General features: G+C 38.9%; 1 protein-coding gene and 1 long non-coding RNA gene across 3 annotated transcripts in view; one reads left to right on the forward strand and one right to left on the reverse strand.

The window, feature by feature from the left end:
* The window catches only part of LOC103457085 (protein ELFN1-like), a 128,053-nt gene that overhangs the window by 93,952 nt on the left and 10,739 nt on the right, over nt 1–23,362 (reverse strand). The gene's annotated exons all lie outside the window — the stretch shown is intronic.
* Nucleotides 1,112–23,362, forward strand: part of LOC108166462 (uncharacterized) — a 23,346-nt gene continuing 1,095 nt past the window's right edge. Inside the window, exons 1-2 of the long non-coding RNA XR_001776822.1 lie at nt 1,112–1,308; nt 20,435–20,533. This is a non-coding gene — a long non-coding RNA (uncharacterized LOC108166462). The remainder of the gene's footprint in view (nt 1,309–20,434; nt 20,534–23,362) is intronic.

A 23,362-nucleotide genomic window follows, 5' to 3' on the forward strand; every position in this document is an offset into this window, starting at 1 on the left:
ACACATCTCTTTTTCTCATCCCTGCTTTTAGACTTTTCCTTTCCTAAACGTGCTTTAGAGTTATCTTTGAGAAATGTTTAATATTCAACCTCTTGTTCCAGCCTAATTGTGAATTCTCTGCAGATCTAACTTTCTGTGCCATTGTTTTCATTGTCTTTATATTAATTGATCATGTAATTTACATAAAATTCATTTTGTGTTTGGGACAGTTCGGTCAAAGGGCCACAAGCTAGCTTCTTGTTCTCATTTTATCTGCCGATGCACACCAACTGACTACAAATATCAAGGAGCTTTGATGAGGAAAAAATGAGTTAACATTGAATTTTAATCAACGTTAAAGGTGCCATATGTGACTTTCATAATTTTTTTTTTTTGTTAAACCTGTCAGCATGTTGTCACAGTTTATTATGAGGCAGATAATCTGTGAAAAGATCGATCTCCAACAACTCCTCCCTGAGCTGCTCTTGCCATCTAAAGAAATGCATCGCTCCAGACTAAAAACAACCAATCAGAGCCAGAGGGAGGGTCTTAGCACTGTCACTCAACTTTCTGTATTTGCTACAAAATGTGGTAATAGGAGAGAAACAATTTAGTTACAGGAATAGTGTTTATCTGCTGTCAGTGGTTGCTAAGTTAACTAATCTTTGCTGAAGGGGAGAAGGTGTATTGCTGTGCAGGAAAAGAGTGTGATTGACAGCTTTAAGACCCGCCTCCTGGTTCTGATTGGTTGTTTCTAGTTAGCACTGGGAGAAAACAGAAGAACTTGATTTTTTTTTTCTTTTTCTCCACAGATTCTCATTCTCATACCATATTGTCACGACACAGTGACAGTCTCAACAAAATATGCAAAATATTTTTTTGTTTGCTAAAGTTACATACTGCAGCTTTGGGAGAAAAAAAAATCATGGTTAGAGTGAATAAACTCTTAACACGTACACATGAGCACGTGCACACATCCAAATTCACATGCAAGGCCCCATTTTGTGCTCATGCGGGCCTCCCAGAGGACCTCATTACTATGATTGGCTTCAGGACCTTCTGCTGATCCAGACACTCCTCCTCGTATGAATTTGCATCTTAAGTAACTAGAGCCCCCACAAATGCGGCGGACGCCCCGCGTTTGTCGCGCCCGGACATCTCGTTCAGCGTCGCGACACGGTGGGAGCTAATGGAGGGAGAAGAGACGAGAACAGTGAGGAGAGCAGGGAGAAGAAAGGAGGAACGGGGCACGCATGGTCAGAGAGGGCATACGTGAGCTAAATAGCTGACTCGGCAACTGTAAGCCAGAGAGAGGGAGGCAAAGGAAGGGTGAGTCACGCTGCTGTGTGATGAGGTACAGTGTAAGGACAGTGGATTTTTCCTGTTTCTTCCTGAGGGGCTGGGGAGGGACGTGCTCTCTGTGGCTGGACGTTGACTGAGCTGTACGATTTAGCCTGTGCAGCGTTTTAACTGCATTTTCTTTTAAGACTGAGCAATCCACTCAGTGGCACAGTTTTTAGCCAAATGCATAACAGTAATCTTATTACATGGGCAGAGCAGCCTAGAACCCACTGAGTTTTCCATGAAATCGAGCTTCGTTCTGAAGGGATCTGCTCCCATTAAGGGTTGGTCGCGCAAGTCCGTTCTCACATAATGTTTAATCTTCTGAAGTACTTATAACTGTGCTATTTCTGTGCAATTTTTCACATGAAATATTCAGTTATCAAAGAACGTTTTAAACAAACACAGCTAGGGAATGGTATTTTATTTGTTTGTCATTTTGACTTGCTTGTTAGTAAAAGAAACATGACTAACATCATGATGGAGTTGGTGCACACAGTTAGTCTTTGTTTCATAAGTCTTGTCTTAATTGTCATACCAGCTTGTGACAATTTAATTATTTTTTTAGATAGATTCATATACACATGGGCTTACATAGCACATTCCCACTCACAAAGGACACACTGAGTCCAGCAGGAAACTGGAATGGAACCCACAACCTTCCGATTGACAGACGACAACTCTACCCACTGAGCCACAGTCACCTACTATAAACACTGAATGAATACACTCTATTTTATTAGGTGCACATGTTTAACTGTTTAACCGTGTCAGTCAGTCACATGGCTGAATGTATGTCTCTTGACTTGCTAAAGCCCAAACTGAGTATCAAAGCAAGAGAGAAATTTACAGGACAATTAACATGATAGCTGCACCAATTGGGATGGTCTGAGCAAAGCTGCAGAACCCTCTCTTTGGTTTGTAGAGAATGTTTCAAAACAGAGAAACTATCAAGTTAGTGGGATTGGTTTGGACAAAAGTGCCTTGTTGATGTTTGAACAAAACTAGCCTGGCCATCGACTTCCTACGTAATTCAACTCGATTTTAATCTTTCTCCCATTGACTTGGATTCCTCCAGTAGAAATTATGGGTACCACTTTATTTGAAGGGGGGTGAATAAGACTGACATGACACTGTCATAAACACCTTTAAAGAAAATGAATAAGCCTTTATGAATATTTATGACTGTTGTCAGAAACTGTCATTCGGTAAATAATGAAACTTTTAATACAAAGTTGACATTATTCAAAATGTCTTTGTTATGACAACTTGACATTAACCAARAAATCATTACTGATATAAATTTGTTATAAAAGTATTACTGATTGCACTTTAAAAATTAGGTAACTTTATGTTATTAAAGATAAAGTTTAAACAGTAATGATTTCTTGGTTAATGCCAAGTTGTCATAAAGACATTTTGAATAATTGTCATGAGCTGGTAGGTTGTGGTGAGGAAGTGGACGCAGCTTGACCCAGGATGTAGTGAAAATAATAGTTTAATGATGATACTCCAACAACAAGGAACAGCGGGAAACGGTACGAGGAAAACTGGCAGCCACGGAGACAGACGACATCAATAGACAAGGACCCGACGAAGAACACAGACAACAGGTGAAACTAAATACACATGGAGCAATCACGGGAACGAGACACACCTGGGAGACAATCAACGGGGAAAGACGCAGAGACAGGACTAACAGGGAACAGGATCACACAGAAACTCAAAAATAAACACATAGAAACACGGATCACAACAATAATGTCAACTTCGTATTAAAAGTGTCAGAATTTACCGAATGACGCTTTATGTCAACAATCATAAATATTCATGAAGGTTTATTCATGTTCATGACAGGTGTTATGTCATGTTTATGAAAGTGTCATGACAGTCTTATTAACCCCCCTTCAAATAAAGTGTTACCAAATTATGAATACATGGGGAAATTGTAGTCGACCATTCTACAGAACAGCTATGGATTCAACACATTTGAAAGACCCAAGTTTTTATGAGCTGTGATAATATAAGAATTACATATTGTCCAAACAAAAAAAAACTAAAATGAAAGAAACCATCATCCGCCTGCTTGCTGTCATCTTCTGCAGTGTTTACTCCAGGAGCAACATCTGGTGGTTGATCATGTGACTTGTGTGATAAGAAAATAAGTGTTTGCATTTCAAATTTTGCGAAACACATCTATTTGGATACGGCTGAAACATCACCTCATCCTAGCACAAAAACCTTCTATCAAAAAAATCTGTTTTAATTTGGCATGTTTCTTTTAAGCAAATTAATTTTTTTGTAATTTCAATCTGAACAACTGTACGGTTAATGGAAAAGCAGCTATTGAAACAGCACTGCTTACCTTGAGTATTATTGCTGGCCAAGGTCATCCCTCTATGATCACAGAGTATTGATCTTGTGATGGCCACTTCCAGCAGGATAAAGCATCATCTCCCAAACTTCATATCATAGCAGTCTTTTTTCATGAAATAGTACAATGAGTTCAGACCTTTCCAGTGGCTGACCTCCACAGTCAGCAGATCTCAATTTGAAAAAGCCGATTTTGAAATGTGGTTGAACAGGAGACTCAAATGGCCAACAGCTTTGTGGATGAGTTGCAACACGGACCAACATTTCTGAGGAATGTGTTTGACACTTTGTGAAAATCTCTGCCTTGAAGAATTATGATATTTCTGAAAACAAAAAGGTCTTACCCTGTACTAGCAAAGTGTACCTAATATTCACATTTTGTCTCTGTTTGCTCATCTCTTTTCTCCTCCCGATAAGCAGAAATAAAGACAGAAATTTCATCTAAAAGCCTGAAAGATGCCTACGTTCAAATCTTCAGCTGAACAAACAACTTTCTTAAGATCCGTTTGGTTTTTGAGCAACTATTTTGCACAACCTGCTCATCCAGAATCCTTTGGGAAATGCTTCTTTTCAAAAGCTTTTGCAACAATGGATGTGTCTGAAAACGTCTTGTGTTGACACCTAGAAGTTCCTTGTACCCGTCTGCAAGTTGCTCCTGTCACTCATCGGAAACCCTTTGTGTTCCAAGGGTAACTTAGGTCATAATTCTTTTTCTCCTCCGTGGAATAATAATGTCTTTTATTTCCCTGTGTTTTCTAGTGTTTGATGTGCACCTCCAATTTTTGTCTTGGTGTAAGTCCCGAGATCTTTACCCTGAATCCTGTTTTCTGATGTTTTATTTTGCACTTTCACTCTTAAACAACATTGAACATCTTCCCTTTTTATCTTTTTTGATGCACTCGAAGCCTCCAGTTGCAAAAGCAATAAAGCAACCTCACAGCACGGGGGAACCACAATCCTGTTTTCCATGTACTTTTCATTAAGTCATATTGAAATAAATACTCTCCTTTGATTTCAACTGTCCTCTGAAATTCATTCCAAAAAGACTTATGCCTCTTGCATTGCTTGTGATTGAGCTGTAGTGAACAATTTTGGGACTGGGACACAGCTTCTGATTGTTCCAGGTCAGCTTGAAGCGGTCTTGATATGTTGCATATTATTTTTTTCACAAACTGTTCCAGATTTATTTTGCTGGGTTTTCACAAAACCAGGTGGCCCTCACCTGAAACTCCAATATCATATTTTAATCCTTCTGAAGACAATCATAACAACTCATCACACTGGACACTGGAAATATGTCCATGACTTGAAATATGGAATGATGACATTTCTTAGAGGAGAACGTTATCCTGCTTCAACTTTCGAACAGAAACATTTTTACTCTTATGTGCTCTAAAGGGGACTCGTTATGCAAAATAGACTTTTTGCATGTTTATTGGCTCCTGTTTGAGTCTCAACTGCTTCTAAAAACAACCTGTGCACTTTAAAAAAAATATCCAGCCATTTTTTTGGCAGTTAATTTTTTTTGGTATCTGAAAAGGTCAAGTTTCAAAAACCTCCCTAATGTTGAATTACATCTGATGGGCACTGGCCTGTCGCCTAGCAACCCAAGCGGATGTTTGGCCAGCTGGTTTGTATGAGCTGTACAATGGCTGCTGGAAAATACAAGTGTTATCTTGTTGACTTATCATCCAGAAACCACTTGCTTCCATTTTGTTGGTTGTGCAGGAGGCTTAACTTCTACTTTTCAAAGCTGTACTGGCAGACTTTTAGAAAGAACAGGAGTTTTTTCAAGAAATCAAATTATGTAGTGAAATTTTTTTTTAAGTCATATTTGATATATGTAGCATTTGTATGACAACCAAAGATAACATTGTTACTTGATTGTGCTATAAAATGATACTACGTGGCTGGAAAACATAGTACTGCACCTTTAAGGCTGGATGTTGTGTTGGTTGACACGACTACAATATTGCTTGGACATCGAGGACAGTGCCTCTGTTTTGGCAGACCTGTGTGGTGGTCCGTCTTTCTACAAAGGGGAACTGCAGAGTGTGTTCCAACTACAAAGAGATCACACTCCTAAGCCTCCATGATAAGGTCTATTTAGGGGTTCTGTAGATTTGGAGAAGGCATTCGATTGCCTCGCTCAGAAAATCCTGTGTGGGGTTCCTCTGGGAGGACGGGTACCAGGCCTTTTGATACGGGCTGCTGTATAAGCTCAGTTTAGTTGTTGGGTAAAGTCCACAGTTTGCAATGGCATTCACACCTCCACAAATGAAGTAGCTGATTTGAGGAAACAAGCTCTGATCTATTTAAAGGAGGGAAAAGAGCTCTCTGAAAGCCCCCAAAGTCTACAGGAATTATGATACAAGTCCATTTTGTTGAAGGAAGGTTTTTTTTTTAAGTTTTTGTGGCCTTTATTTACAATAAACAGATAGGAAAAGAAGATAGAGAGAGCGAGACATATAACAAAGGTCCAAAGCCCAGGAATGAAACCCTGAGGTTTGCTCTGATGAATAATCACCTCTGTGTATGGGGCTATGACTCCACACCATGTGCTGCCAAACAGATAACAGATTTTTAACCAATGGTATTATTGTCCTCATTTTGTCACAAATTGCTCTGCAGATTTTTAGACAAACATACAAAAAAAATGCATGTCAGTTTTTCCATATTTTATGTCTAAGAAAACCACAGTGAAAATAATGAACAGTTTCCCATGTTGGTTTGTGTCTGTCCCAACATGTTCAATGTGACCTGATGTTTTTAACAATAGCTCTTGACGAAATGTAATATTTGTTATTGGTTCAAACTGTTGACTTTAAGATGGTTTTTTTTTTTTTTTACGTTTTCATGATGTAAAGCACTTTGATCTGCTGTGTTTCTGAAATCTGTTGATTGAAAAGTTTATGTTGTAGCTTCTAGTTATAAAAAAAATGTGATTTCCAAGCAGTATTAATACTTTTTCAAGGCATTGTTTTTATATGGTTTTTGATGCTGGGGACTCAGAACAGCTCAGATCTTGCAAAAAATACTCAACTTTCAGACTGAATTGGTGTGACAGAGAGGCACATTTCATTTTTAACACAGCATTTTTTTTCAATGTGGCAAGTTCACAGACGTAGATACTGAACATTCACAGCTTGAAACTCGTGTGTGTGTGTGTGTGTGGGGGCGTGGGGGTGTGTGTGTGTGCGTGTGTACATTTTGAATTTCGCACATTCGAATGTGTCCCTGACTTGAGAGTGTTCTTGGTGATGCACCAAGATGCTTAGCGTTCTGTAACGCACCCCAACACTCGCATCTCGCTGCTCTCTTTCGTCCTTTCTGACTCCAACTGCCTGGTGATTCAGGCTGGGTTCTAACGGACGTATCAGGAATTTAATGCAATTTGTAGGGGAAGAAGTCAGAGAGGGATGAATGATATATTGACTTCCTTATAAGAGCAAGGCTGGGGTGGTAATCTCATTTCGGGATGCTGTGATGAGATTCTAGCCTGTTTTCCCTCGGAGATGATGTGACTTTGGTCTTGACAACATCATGATCAACTGGTGCTGCTGCTGCTGGTGTGTGTGTGTGTGTGTGTGTGTGTGTGTGCACTAATTTATGTAGCATATTAAGGACCTTCTCTAAATATCTAAAGACCCAGGGGCCTTATGGGGACAACGAATCAAGTAGCACAGTTCAGTCGTTTTCTAAACCAATATTCATCTCAAAATATAACTTGATTGAAAGAAATAAACCTTCTGCGTTAAAGCGATTTCCATCTAAAAGTCCCATTTACATTATTGTGCACTGATGAGCATGCATATGCTGAACCAGTCCTAATATGGTGGACCCCGTTTTAAGACTAAGCTTCGGGTTAGAGATGAATGCAGTCAATAAAATGAATGGAAGACAAAACAGAGTCATAAAATGGGTGGAAATACAATTTTGTGTGTTGTGCATGCTCCCTGCTTTATGATAAAATACTTTGATTTGATCTGGAATCTAAGCTAAAAACAGCATCTCTCTATTTTTATGTACGTAGATAAAATCTGCTGCTATCTGAATTAACTCTTTACTCTCTGAAGCTCCTCTAGAAATAATCTGCAGATTACTGCTGCTTATTTTTAGACGATCACAAAGGCTATGTTTAGAATAAAAAAGATGTGTTCATGAATGTAGTCAATCTCAGCATCTCAGATGCAGCTGAATGCAGAATTTGTAAAGGAGAAGTGAATGATGAAAGTCAATGACTTGAAGCAATCTGCTGGGTTTCATTAGGAAACGTTCTTTTAACCAGTCTGAAAAATGAACTGAACTCGACTACATTGTTTGATGCATTGTTGAATTATTGGGCTGATAAAAGTAGTCAATATTAGTTAGTGTTACCAAAATTATTGTGGCCCTCTATATTTCAATGACAGTTGAAACAATAAATTAACAACAACATATATCACGATAAACACATAACCAATATCAATAAATACACCATCTGATACAATGTTCAATATTCAATAGAATATTCACTGAACTCCGATCCAGACCCACACAGCATTCTGGGAAATGTAGGCATTTGAAAGATTTAAACTGCTCATTTTCTCAGGGCGAGCTAAACACTGTTAGTGACATCAGCTAACTCAGCCTCTCTTTGGTTACCTAGCAACAACCTGTTGAGTAAATTGCACAGCAGCAGTTTCAGGTTTCTCCTCATAATTGCTTAAAAATAAAAAACAACAATTGTGTCCTTCTGCCATAATTTGCTGGAATTTTAGCTAATTATTCCTGACAGAACTGGTGGAACTGAGTCGGGTCTAAAGGTCAGCTTGCACGCGCACAACCATTCAGTTCAAAACACACCTTTTCTACAGCACTGAGTTTGTGATGCCCCCTCAAAAACATTCAGCTTGTTGTCCTCTCCTTTGTGACATTGTTAACATTGTGATTAAGATATCAGAAAATCACAAAACCATGACATTATTATCAGGACCTCCATTTTTTTAACGCATCTCAAAGGCAACACAACTTTGGAGATTTGCACTGCTGCCCATTTTCTCACCTGTCATATAACGCCTTCAACGAAAAAGAACAGATTTCAGTGGATTTTCACCAAATGCAGTTTTTTTTATGAAGGTACAATAGTCTTGCAAAGGAAGCATAAATTATTTGAAATTATAATATTTTATTATCATTATTATTTTCAAATTCATCTTCTGCTGCCAGTGTCTTCAAATCTGAATGACTTGGCCTTAAGTATATGTAAGCATTTCAGCTGAAATACAGAGAAAGAAAAATGTATTTTCATTATCTTGGTTTTTAGTACATAGATATAAATTTAGTAAAAACTGAGCTAAAAAAAGTTAAAGTTTAGTCTGATTTGATGTCAAAGAGAGGACAAAGATGAAAATATCTCGTTTTAAATGTATAACCACAGAATGAAGGTCAAAAATGTGAAGTGTGTAGGAATTGTCAAGAAATTGCCCAAAAAATTTGTACTACTAAAAACAAATATTTATTCACGCCGTAAAAGCACATCATGTTTCCTTTTCCTTTTTTCCTTCCATGTAACATGCACTGAAGCTAAATTAATTTAGCTTTGCTTTTATTTTTGCTCTGCTCTGTCAGTTTTACATTCAAGCATCCTTTTTCACTAAGCCTGTGAAAACAGCAGCCTATATAGCCAGTCACCAAGCAACCGGTAATTGTGTGCATAACTGGTATTTTTAGATGTGTATGTGTGACAAAGTTGTTTGAATTATGTCTCTGGTTTAGTTTCGGTGCACACTGTTTTTTTTCCCCCTGTCCTCTCCGAATTCTTTATGTTATACTTGATTGACCTGTATTGATACTATACTTGGTCCTTATCTGTGCTTAATTTGATCCAGTGTGGAGGAGAGCTGGGGATAATATCACATGGCGCTGGGTTAAGGCAAGGCACACCCAGGGCATGTCCCGAGTCCATTCCAGGACTAACATGGAGATGGATACAGTATACTCACTCTCACTCACAGATACAGCTACTTTAGAAAAACCAATTACCACCCATCAGGACATAAAATCGCCCCAGTCAGCAGCAGACTCTTGCTGTGAGGTGATGTTGCTAATAGCTATGCCACCACATTGCCTACTGCTTCTGTGTGTGTTTGTGTGTTCGTGTTTCATACAACATAATTTAATTCTGAGTTTAAATTGTTATAATTTAAGTTGGCAAAGCTAAATCCCATAACACAGGTTTGTCATGATAACACATTTTGCTGGATGATAAATTGTCCCAGACGTTATCGCGATAGGCAATAATATTGTTGCTTTTGAGACCATTTTCAAGTAATATAATGGTAATGGGGATGATAATGCAAGAACACATTCTCAAATATCAATAAACCTTAAATTCTAATGAACATTTGACACTGGAAGCGGAAGACATTTTAAATATCCAAAATAAACAAACAAAACAACGTAGAAAATAAATACAATGCATCATAAAGTCTCTGTTAACAAATTTGTTCTTCAAAAAAGGGCTAGTTGAGACCAAAACACCAGACTGGAGACTTTTAACATCCAGTTTTTGTTAGAAAGAGAGAAAAGAGAAAAACGATAAAGCAAGCAAATGGAAATTATTGAGCTCATTTTAATTCATCGTGCGATTAACTGATTTATTGCTCATTGCAACAGACCTACTACAACATTTTAAGCAAAAGCATAATATGTGTTTGATTCAGAGTCTCATCACAAAACCTTTTAATGGGAGGTTATTTGAGCAAGTGCAGGTGAATATGAGAAAATGAGACGTCACATGGTGCAAATGTACTATGAGTAAATACAATAAGCAGTTTTCCAAATGTTTTCTTCATTTCTTAAGGGATAATTCGCTAACCAAACATAAGTGATTGTCTGAACACAGCTGTGGTTGATTAGCTAATGTGGACATTAGCTGCTCTATTAATGACCTTTTTATTTTAATTGAACTAAACGCACTGAATTCCACAGCATGACTACTTGTTAAGGTTGTCAAAGTCAAGTTAGCATAACCAACCTACTTCCCTCTCTATATTATTTTGATAAAAACTTTTTCCTGACCTTGTTTTATAGTTGTAGAGTTGTGGTATTGACAATTAGCAGCAAAGCACTGCATCCCTTTTTCTTTTGAACAACACGCATACATTTAATATTAATATGTTATGTTGACAACTTGATAGCTAAAACCAGTGGAATTGCAGGTTTTTGCCCTCCAGCTACTCCTGAAGGGCGGGATCTGCCTGACACGTTACAACTTCTTTATATCACTGTTGTCTATTTAAACGTTCTATGCTGTTTTTTAATCTTTTCTCAGTCTAAGTAGTGCTTTTCTTTATTTTCAGACCAAAAGCATTGAAATAAGGGTCACTCTAAACTGCCTCTGGCTGTCAGTATTTTTAATGGTTCATGTTCAGGATGACGGATTACTGGAACATCAACGACTCATCAGGGCTTTCCTAGCTCACATTGATTTCATTGTACTGTTAATAGAAGCAAAATGGGATATATTTAATTGATCTTTATAGAATCAACCAGATTGATTTGGACCAGTTTGCCTTGTAAAATGACCATCCCAATCTCTATAAATAAACTGAAATGAAGTGTGCCGGTCCCTTTGTTGACCCCTTGACGATGATTGCCATCTTGCCCAGATTTACAGCACTTCTTACTCAGTGACTGCCAGGACAGCCTACATCTCCCACCCACCCCCCTGCCCACAGGTCTGAGCAACGACGGAAACTGGCTGAGTGAGAAAGAAGGTCTGCTGATGAGATTTTGTGATATGAATGAAAGCCTGCAGCTGAGATTGTTTTGTCAACTTCTGTTTAAGGTCAAGAAAGATCGTTCACGCCTAATATAATGTCAGATTGATTTAATGACTCGCGGCTTGACATTTTTAGCTTGTCACCTCTTTTACAGCATAATCCTATTATACTGATTTGGACTTAAAATAGATTAATATCTTCCAACAATTTCATCCAACCCGAGACGGAAAGACAATTCTGCCATTGTGTCCTAGTTAAAGTCCTCCTTAGTATCTTCTTCTGCAGAAAAGCCATTTTGAAATGTAATTTTGGTAACATTTTCCCGTTTCCCTGCTTCACAGGGTGCAGCTCTGCCTGTTCAAGCTCTATAACGACAGAAACAGTTCAGAGCAGTTGACAGCGCCGCTTGTTTGTCGTTACCCATGATTCTGCAGGTTGTCATGGTAATGTAAGTCTGTGGGAGACCTAGGGGGGATAGAGAAATAAGGATGGGAGCTCATCTAACACGGTGCAAGTGTGATACGTTTAGAGACTGTTGGTCTCATCTTTGCCTTTCTTTGAAGCTTTTTATCTGCCCTTACTTTCAGAGGATATGGTTTGATATGTGAAATGTGGAAAAACAGCTTGGTGTGATTCTTTTTTTTTCTTTCTAAATGAGACAAATCCAGTCTGATGTTGGTATCCCAATACAGGAGCGGCAGGCCGCCAGGGCCTGTAAGGACTTCCCTGCAGGTCTAAACAATATCAGAATTCCACCTAATTTATAATATTTGTTCAATTAAATGTTATTAATTGACTTCCAATAATCTTGTCTTGTTTTTTGTAATGTTTCTCTTGGATGCCCTGCTTCCCATACATGCCTGTGTGGATTTTTGGTGTTTTGTTCAGTCAGGTTTCAGTATGTATGTGTTGCCAGGGGCAGCCTAATCTGCACAGGGCCTTCAGAATCCATAGAGCAGGCCTTTATTAATTAATCAATAGAGCAGTGGGACAGTTTTCAAATTCCACTCACAGATCATGCTAGAAGGCCTACAATGTTTTGTCAGAAGTTTCCTGCCCACTGATTGGATGGTTAGAACCACCGTTTCAGCAATAAGTTTAGCTAGCTAAGCACGTTCCCAGCAACCTGTGCTGCTTACATGTGAGTTTATGAGTTTCTAGGCCCACAATGGCTGACAGAAAAGGAGAAATTCACTTGGTCTCCAGAATGATTAAAAGTCAGTTTTCAAGACGGACTTTTTCCGAAGATCTGGACATCATAAAGCGAGGCCGGTCTCAGCCGTAGTGTCTGGAAAAGTGTTTCAATTATGAGCAGTAGCACTGGCTTACCGCCTCTGAGTAGCATTGTAAATTATATTCCTGGGAATGTCCACTATTTGTTTTAAAATAAATCAATTTCAACATGCTTTAAAAAAAAAAACCTCATTCTAGTGCCAAAACGTTTTATCAAAAACTTGAATCTTTTTCAAAATTGGCATTTTTCCATTAAACAAATTTATTTCCGAAATTTCAAATTGTGAAATTATACGGTCAATAGAAAAAAATCCTGTGAGATGACAGAAGTGCAAACATGTGGATATTAAGCATCATTTTGTATTGTGAATCTTGACTACTGAAAATATATAACTTTCATATAGCAGAAAGTATCTGCTATACTTTAATATAGCAGAAATTAAGACCAAGCCTGTGTGTAAACTAAAACTTGGAAAGCTTGCAGACATTATGTTTGCTGTTTTAACTCGTGTACTCAAGTTGTAAAATGCATTGATTGCATCATTGTTGTTACTTTGGTTATCACCACTACGGAGTAGAAGTCTGCTGCTGAGGGACGGATGGTGCGTCATCACATTTGTCGTTCATCTAAATAAAGATGCATTAAGAAACGAAAAGGATATTTTTGACTACGTCCCATTCTTTCTTCAAGTTCAGCAATGTTGATGCTGCCATTACTTAGCAATCATCCATCCATGCATTGGCCATACTCGCTTTTCAGTGTAGAGGTGCTGTGGGGGGCCTGGTGCCTATTTCCAGCAGCCATTAGATGAGAAGCAGCATACACCCTGTACCCTGGAAAGGTCACCAGTTCATCACGACGCAACACGGATGCCGACTTCAGCTTTCAGGACGTCTGTGCCTGAGTCATATGGTTACCATAGAGATGGTATTTTAGAATAGCTTCAGTGATATGCTAATTCCCTTTAGCACAACTCGCACACAACAATTGTCTTTTCTGGCATCCAGTCACATCATGCTTTGAAGTAACTGACTTCCAAATACAGACATGTCAGAGTTAGGCAAAGGGAGCAGGTGAGCTGCTGGGCAGTGCTATGACAGCAGCTGTGTTTCCATTACAAATGTCTGCAAAACCTTGTGAATATTCTGCTAATGTTTGAAAAATTGGAGTGTTTCCATTCAAAAAGAAATGCTAATAAAAGCACACACAATAAGTGATTAAAAAACATGCTGCTTCATGGTCCTCCAACAACCTCTTTTCTTCTTCTTTTTGGTCTGTGCCAGCGGCAACATCGGGAAAAAAATATATATATAATTAGCAAATAAACCAATTTTGATAAGGCCCAAAAAAATCAGCTCATCCTAGCGCTAAAACTTATTGAAAAACGAGTTTTAAAAATTAAACAAATTTATTTTCGATCTATCTAATTGTGCAATTATGGTCAACGGAAACTCAGCTACTGAACTAGTGGGCGAGCAATGGTGCGTGGGGCACTGACTAACTGCATCTAGTAGCTGGAATAAATGAAATAATTATTTACTTTGGGCTGATAGGAACATTGTCTACCATGTTGTTTTTAGGTGTGGTTTGATTCATCTAAAGTTCAGGGTTCAAGGACGACTCCATGACAAAGGCTAAGCTCACAGCCTTATTCTGAAATGGAACAAAAGCTTAAAACATATAAAAATATATATTTCTAACTAGAAACGCTAGTTTGCACACTTTCCAACTCATACCTGTTGAGACTCATTGCAGGGTAATATAAATATAGCAAGTAGCTGATCAGGAAGCAGGATAATTCTTTTGAAACTTTGAAACATGTTTTCTCACTAATCTTGTGCCAAAATTCAAATGGCCAATTATTTTTAATTTATTTCTTATTTCTATGTTTGATATTATTAGAAAGCTCAGGCTCCACTCTTTCAGAATCTGTAAAAAAAAACAAACTCAAATGCCCCCAGGAAAACTTGCTCCTGATTTTTTTTTTTTGGGCCAGTCACATATAACAACTTCTCTATCAATCAAGCATAACACTTTAAATTAATTCTCTGATCAAATTACTAATTAGTTTGAGCAACACACTCAGACAGACTGAAATGTGAAAAGTCTTTTAGACAACATGTCACATCACAAAGTGATGCTGGAGAAACCGAAGTGACAGTAGCAAAATAAGAAAAATGGTAGCCTGAATCAAAACAACCATTATAAAATCATATACACCTTACATCGCTTCCGCCCACACATTTAACACCCAGCGTACGCACTTCCAACACCGCAGGCGTTCAGCAGCTGTCACATGTGAACGCTGCAGTCATGTTTCCGTCTGAGCATTCGGATGCGAGCAAACACACTCGATTCTTCACACAGTTTCAGATTCTTCACGCCGTTCGCTTCAATGTCTGGAGGTCGCCTACACAAACTCTGGGAAATTACAGGATTACATACTAGAAAAGGAGGTTTCATTTATACTGACAGAGCTTCTGAAAAACAGACATGCTTTCCTACTTTATTGCAGGACTAAAAAACTGAGAAAGCCAGTGCCTGACCATGGCTTGCTTCCTCACTTGTCAAACTTTGAGTTGAACTACTATCACTCTGTCACATAGTCACACTTCATATGTTCTCTAATGCATTAAACTGATCTGTTAGCATTAAAAAGCATATCTTTTTAAGTTTGTTTTCATTTTGATCATGAAGCCATTTGATGGCATATTCCATAAATATTGACAAGCCATAGAATCAAATTTATTATGCATCCTCTTTTATTTTAGAACATTTTGCTATTTTTCTTTATTTAAAACCTAAAAATTGGGGGGGGGGGGGGGAATCAATTAAGTAGGAATAAAGTAAATCAAATTTCCCCATAGATTCATAGAAATTGAGGTGTTTTAAAAAAAATAATAATTTTATCACAGAAAAAATGGCACACACAATTCATGAAAACACGTGATTTACGTGATTTATGGCTTTAACGTGATAAAATGCGGAGAAGTTAAATGGGTATTTTTCATTTTGCAATGGTCATGTGGAGAGCCGCATTAATTTATTCCCTTAAGTTTGACTGTGTTCTGTTTACACAATTAAAACCTCAGCATAATACACAACGATCTGTGCTGGCTCCAAAACTTCTGCCCCTGTAGGTGTGAGTAAATTCATATTAAGCCACAGTTGCTGGGGCAAGAGAACAATCCACATAAAGATGATGAGTTTCTGGAAAATAAAATGTCACTGCTCTCTTTTTAATAACGATGTAGAGAGGAGGGCAGGCGTTTATGATTGCTCTCTGGATGCCTTAAGATTTAAAGAAGTTCCCAGTGTGTCTCATCTGTGTGTGTGTGTGCATGTGTGGGGGAGTGTGTGTGTGTGTGTGTGTGTCTGCGTGTGTGTGTGCGTGTGTGTGTGTGTGTTCGTGTGTGTGTGCGTGTGTGTGCGTGTGTGTGTGTGTGTGTGTGTGTGCACAGAAAACATTAGCCATTTAAGCAAGATACACATAGTGGCTTCATAGCATAACTTCACACTTATCTGGGTTATGGTGCATGTCAACAGTGAAATTAATTATTTTATTAATGATTTTGAAAGTTGATTGAATGAAATTCTTTTTGGCCTTTAACTATCAGCCTTCTCTTTTAGACATCAGTAGATGCGTTTCTATTCCAAACGTGAGCAAGACATTGTTGATATTCCACTAATGTCGGAAAAAAAACAATTTTTCATCTGCGGTGCTTCCATTAAATGAGAAATGGAATTAAAATCAGACATGAAGAAGTTTGTTCAATAAGTCTTTTTTAAAAAAATGCTGAGCCAAAGTCCTCCTACCACTTCCTGTTATATTTTCCGTCGATAGTAACATCCGGATCACCTGATTTTGGCAAATAAACCAATTTTGATAAATTGGAAAAAGTGTTTCCACTGCAGTTTTGCAAAATAAACCGGCTTTGATTCATCTGGAAAACTACCTCATCCTAACAAAAATACTTTTTTAATCAAAAAATGTGTTTTGTTTTTTTCAAAGTTGCCATGGTTACATTCAATAAAAAAACAATAAAAACTTCATGTGAACTTCTCCAACTTTCTGTTATCTTCTTTGTCTTTTACGCCAATAGTAACATCTGGTTGTTGATCACATGATTTGTGATGCAAAAAAAGTGGTTCCATTGCAGTTTTGCCAAATACACTAATTTCAATATGGCCGAAAAAAACCCACCTCTTCCTAGTACAAAAAACTTTGTAATTGACATGTTTCCATTAAACAAATGTATTTTCTTTATCCCAATTTGCCCAACAGTATGGAGAATTTGAAACGCAGCTAGAGAGATTCATCTATGTTCTTCCTTCTTGCCTTCCACTCTGTCGAAGCTGCTATCAAGGCTTCTCAAGCACCCGGAGTGGTATATAAATGATACACACATCTTCCAGAAATCTGTCACCAGAGAATGGAGGAAAACAACGAAGGTGCTTGGAGAATGAAAGGGAAGACTACTACTACAAAAAAAAAAAATACAGTCTGCCAACTCCGTCTCATGCTGCCAGGGCTCGAACCGCAGATCTTTGTCTGGAAATGGAAAAACAGACGATGTGCCACTCGCTCAGGAGAGCTAATACGATTTCAATAGTTCCAGTCTCTGTTAGGTAATGGGACAGCCAGAGAAATTTCTCCTCTCAGCCCTGAAGAGCATCTCAGAACAGAGAATAGGAGAGGTTGTTAGGTTTGTGCAAGGCCTCGTTTTTCGCCACAAAGGCTGTGCTGTCTGCGGGACAGAGGGTAGAGGTAACAAAACAGGTTAGGGGAGAAAAGCACATGGAATGAAGGATTTATCCACCTATAATGCCCTTTTGTTATATTTTCCTCTTCATATCAGCGTGGCATCACAATCCAGCTCTCAAGTCTCTCTCCCAGCATTTGTCTGCCTTCTCACCTTCCATCCCGTTTTTGCGAGTTCGTCTACTCCTATTTTCAGCCCCGCACTGAATTTTCTCCTTGATTTCCAGAGAGGGGTAGTGTAGCAGTAGCTGGAATACAAACTAGCTGACTCAAAACACGCCCTCTTGCTCATTCACCCCCAACCTGCACGAAGTGGGTGTGCGCAGCCAAGAGATGGCGAGAAACGAGAATAACAAGAAGGAGGGGAAGAAGTGTTCAGGGGAGGGGAAACGGAGAGCTGCAAGGCCTCTTCCACAGAGTTTAGGTTGGGATTAGCCCTCTAAACTGGCACGGTGGCAACGTGCAAGTTATGCGTCAGCAAACATTAAGCAGCTCATTCATCATTCACGCGATGAACGTGAGGTATGAGGTCATAGTTGGAAGCCGTCTCATCATTTGGCAATGCAACGTTCAGGCTAATAGAGCTGCCTCTCCAAAATCTCGATGCTAAGACCCCAAAACGATTCCCGTATTTGGGATAAGATGCTTACAGCACAGTCTTAAGGGATGTTCACACATATTACCAAAGAACAGAGGAATACTCTGTCATGTCCCTCAAGAGTGTTTACGGTTACAAGTTTAATACCTTATTCAATCTCCTTTAGAAACCTAAGAGAATTTTTCGCTTTCTCAAATAGCCTTTTAAAGGAAAGTTGTATCTATTGATTTATCCATTGAGGTTGAGGAAGTTGGGATAAATGTTGTTTGAGAATAGTAGCTGGAAAGCCTAACAAACCAGAAATACTACTATGTCTACTAGGTGTAGTTAAAGATGAGGACTGGAAGCGAAAGGGGAGGAAAAAGGATTATATGTGTAAAAGTTACAAAATAGAGCACTTTATTCTGAGGACGCTGTGTTTTATTTGGGAGTAGATTAGATGTTTTTGTCAAAAAATTTTGAACTCAGGTAAATATAATTTCTGGTTCTGACCAGCATTATTACTTTGATGCCCTCGTCATCTTGTCTGAGCAAATGTGTCACCACAAAACTTTATGTAAACTGGAAGTTTTTCATAATATTTCCACACATCCAGGCCATTTGTTAGCTGTGTTTTCTGCTAACCATAAAAATGTGCAAACTGGACTTACAAAAATCTGCTTAATAGAAACACGCCAGCTTAAAAAAAATAAGTGAAGTTTTTCCAATAAAAAAAGTTTCTGCATTAAGATGAGGTGATTTTTCAGCTTTTTCAAAATTAGTGCACAACCAGCTGTTACTACTGGCAGAAAAAGCAAAAAAGCCAGTAGGAGGATGTCTGGTATGTTTTTTTAATGACTTTGCGTGAACAAGCTTATTCACAATAGTGTTATTTATTGGAAATACAACAATTGTGAAATTGTGTTTAGCAGAATATCAAAAAATGTTTTGCAGACATCTGTAATGGAAATTAGTGATAACTGATCAATCACATTATTGTTTGGGTTTCGTTATATATATATTCGTTATAAATATATTATTTTCTTATAATACACACACCTTATATTGGCTACCTGTGTTTGTTCCGGCCCTAGAGCCGGGCTGTAACAGGCAGAGACTCGTCCATTAGTGTTCTGTCTGGTTTGGTGATAAAATTAAGAATGGGTGCTGCTGTTTGCTTTCTGAATGCAATGTGTCTGCTGGTTGTTTTTTGTTGTTTGTTTCTTCCGTTAACGCCAGGTTCTGAAGGATACTTTTGGGACTAATGGCAACGGTTGAATTTTTGAAAGCTCCAATGCTGTGTTATCGGGTCACTGTTCAAGGGGGCAGTTGGTGAAAACTGTTCGTTTTCACATGGATAAGAGGCTGAAGGAGGAGATGAGGCAAATTCAAAGATAATTTGTCTCAATCAGTATACTTCAGCAAAAAAAAATACAACAAAAAAAAAGTTGATCAATGAAACCCAGAGTTGACGTTTCAACCATGTGAAAGATTATTGATTCTGGAAATGGAACTGAGGAACCTTGAACTTGAGGAGCACAGATTAAGTTTAAGTAGTGCAGTACAGACTTTGTATACTTGATTTGTGCCTTTGAGAGTTTTTGACGTGTCCACTAACCTTTGTTTGGTTCCTCAGTTTAATAAACGTGATCCTGATACGCTCTTCTCACTTTTTGAACATGAAGCTGAAAACAGCTCTGGATCACATGAAGAATACACCTTGCTTTTGCAGTGCACTTTTACAGGTAACTCTGGAAGAATGTCTTCTCTTTAGTAAGTCTCAGGCAAGATTTACAAGCCTGTTAAATAATGCTCTGCTCAAAGCATTTGAGCTGGTACTTAAAGTATACTGACAGATTTGGAACCTGGGAGAAGTCTGGTAGGTAGATGCACATTTTGTCAGAGACCTGGTGCTTTTCAGTAGAGGTTAAAATATTTGAATCTCTGTGTGACCTGATTGTTTTGGAGCATTTTGAAACTCCCAGTCCCTTTGCCACTTATGTGACTGATTATAATTTAAGAACAGCTGCTCAGGCTGCTCCTTTAAGAGATGAATATGTGTTGTTCAAGACATGAATTGAAGCTTCTGCTTGGGGAGCCTTTGTCATGGAGTCGTCTTTGAGCCGTGAACTTCAGTGGAATCAAACCATAAATACAACATCATAGACAATGGTTTTTTCAGCCCTAAGGATAATTATTTTACTTTCTTTATTACAGCTATTAGATGCAGCTGGTCAGTGCACCATTGCTCACCCACCATGGTAAGATGGAGAAATAACGTGTACCGATAAAACTGAGTGTCTAGTTAAAGAGTAACTTCAGAAGTGTTCATGTTAAACCTGTTGCTATATTTCTACTAAACCCTATCCTTCATTCTCTCTGTGTACTTTCTCCCCTTGCAGATGTGGAGAGTGAAGCTTTCTGTATATCAGTTCCAGATTTGCTGCTTTCCATTTCTACAAGAGATCTGGCAGCTGAGCACCAAGCTGCTCCATCACTGAGTAAGCTGTATACCTGTGCATCAGAAGATGGTAAAAATTTGTTGAAAAATGACATGTTGGTGAGAAAATGGCTCTTACATGGTGAGCACTGCCTGAACCACAGCAGAACCTTACTGACTTTCAAAATGGATTTTGACACAAGCTATACATGGTGAGAGGGCTCAAGGAAATCTAGCTTTCTCTCAACCAAAAAGAAAAGACTGTATGACCACAAGGTTGAAAGCTATCAATTTAGTCTTTTAGAAGAGGTTCTTGTTTGTTCACCCACGAATGTGTTCACACATGTGAATACACTCATGTGAATCCTGGTGCGATCCACTCAATCAGGCACAGACCCACTTCTTGAGGCAGCTTCCAAATGAATTCTGGTACGGTTTGCTTCTGGTGTGACTACAGACCAGCCTTGATCCAAAGCAACTCCAGAAAATTTACTTCTTTTTGGACTTCACAAGCCACCGTTGCTGGGCGTTACGGTAAAAATTAGCCCCTCAGTCTTGCTAATGTGCTGAAATTGTGACAACGTGAAACATGCGTTGTATGAGCTGCTCTTGACATTCAAAATGGTTTTGCAGATGTAATAACACCAAATGTGCAGAACAAAAATGCAGTATGCAGGACTTCTAAAGTTGTTTTTCTCAGTCTGTGATCTGTCCGGTCCTTGTTCATTTCTGCCAAACGGGAGCATCGATTGTCAACCTGGCTTTGCACAATCGGAATAAAAACCGCACCAAACGAAAAAAAAATAAAGTTGACTGTTTGTCCGGACAAAACAAGCAGACCAAAGGAATTTCCTGGTGTGATTACGCAACAACAAACAGAGAGGCCTCTTCTTAGACCTGGTGGGCTACTACCGCAGTCACATACAAGGTTTTGACAACCATGTGGCAGATGCACTGTTAAAGCCCTATTGCTGTTAGGGTGTGTCATCATTTTTGCCTTTTCATCAAAGCTTTCCTTCCCAAGTTGAAGCCCTAAAAGTGCTTTCTTTAGGGGCCAGGGAATGCAGGCCTGCAACCCGGAGGTTTGGATCAGGATATGCAGGGGCGGATCTACTGGGGTGGCATGGGATGGCAGTTGCCACCCCAAATGAGAGCCTTGCCACCCCTGTTGCCACCCCAGCTGGCGACTATGAATTCAATAAATAGTTATGGGAAATCAGACCTTAAGTGCACGAATCTCTTTTTTCCGACAACATTGAATGCAATACAATGTAACCTGCTGCTGAGTAGCGGGAAGTGCGATATATATATATATATATATATATATAAAAGAAAAAAATTAAATTATACACTATCAGCCTCTAATCCACTATTGTGCACAGAAAAGTAGCAAACATTTTACTTGCACACACACACACACATACATACACCTACTAAGACATGCTACTCTGTGTTACCGACATCGTGGAGATTCCTACACATGTCTACATCTTGAAATAGCACAGTCTGACCCAAACTCTTGCCCGAGTTGTTCTTGAAATCTGCCTTTGAAATACAATCATGAAGCCTTTTTATGCCCAAGACTCTTGAATGACGCAAGACAAGAACTTCTAGGTTTTGGACCTCAATAAAATGATATATAAGTGCAGGTCTGGATCGCTCTTCTGCTTTTGTTTCTTATGTTTGGTAAAATAGTCACAGGTTTAAATTGTCTGCGAAAATTAATAAAAATAAATATAATAAGTCACAGACTGTAGCACTGTGCAATGATTAATATATGAATAATCCTAATGAATTAATAGTAATTAAAAATAATAGTGGATAAAAGGCTTCAGAACATTTATACCACAGCAGGTATGGAAAACCACAAAAGCAAAAATTAAATCATATTCAAATCTCTTAATCTCTTCATGTTAAATAAATAAAAAGTATAACGTTTTATTTAAATATTTATGTCAGCTTGAGTCATGCAGATCTGATCTGATCATTTCCATAGCAACGATCAGAAGCAAGGCGTTGCACCAGAAGTCTAATGAGCTCACTGATGAGTTCATAGATGACATCATGCACATCACAGTAGATCAAAGAAGTTCTAATGCTTGAATACTGGAATCTCTAAGCATCAGTCAGGATCCAGACATTTCTTGGAGTTTCAGATTTGTTTATAGCAACAATGTTCAGTTTTGCGACGGCACTTGTTCCCCTGATATTCCCGGTTGGTTGGGGCATTGGATATGCCGTGACGACTGGGATGAAGAAAGTGTGCGATCGTTTCTTTCCAGGGAAGGATTGCAATGAAGAAAACGATCAGGATGAAGAGGACGATCTGTTTTGGAAAGGATTTCCATCCACTTCCAAAGAACAAACCGACCCGGCTTGGGAAGTTTGTTCTGAAAAGGCGTTGGAAGTTAGGACCTCGGACTCCATCTCGTCCTCTGTACGAGACAGTACAGAGGATGATGGTACTGTCTCTGGACAAACTGACCCGGCTGGGGAGGTTTGTTTGGAGATGATGGTACAGCGTGAGGGTGAGACTGCAGTCGCAGAAAAATCTAACYCGGCTGGGGAAGATTCGTCTGCGGCTGATCTCGCAGCCAAAGCTGTGGCTGAAGTGACAGCCAAAGCTTTGGTTTCGCTGGTCCCATCCTTGCAGGAGAGTCCTCTGAAGGCCACTTTCACAGGATCCTTTGAATTACAATGTTCCCCGGACAGGGAACGTTGTAATTCAGATGAAAACAGTGTTGCTCATTTGTCTGAAAAACCATCTCTGAATGTAAAGGTTTCCATTGCTGTCGAGGTTTCCTGTTCCCCTAACGTTAATTCAGTAGCTAGCGTTGGCTCGGATCTGCTAGATGTAGGGAGGACATCTGCAGGACCAGGACAAGCGGAG

The sequence above is a fragment of the Poecilia reticulata genome, linkage group LG1, assembly GCF_000633615.1.
Source record: "Poecilia reticulata strain Guanapo linkage group LG1, Guppy_female_1.0+MT, whole genome shotgun sequence".
Taxonomy (NCBI): domain Eukaryota; kingdom Metazoa; phylum Chordata; class Actinopteri; order Cyprinodontiformes; family Poeciliidae; genus Poecilia; species Poecilia reticulata.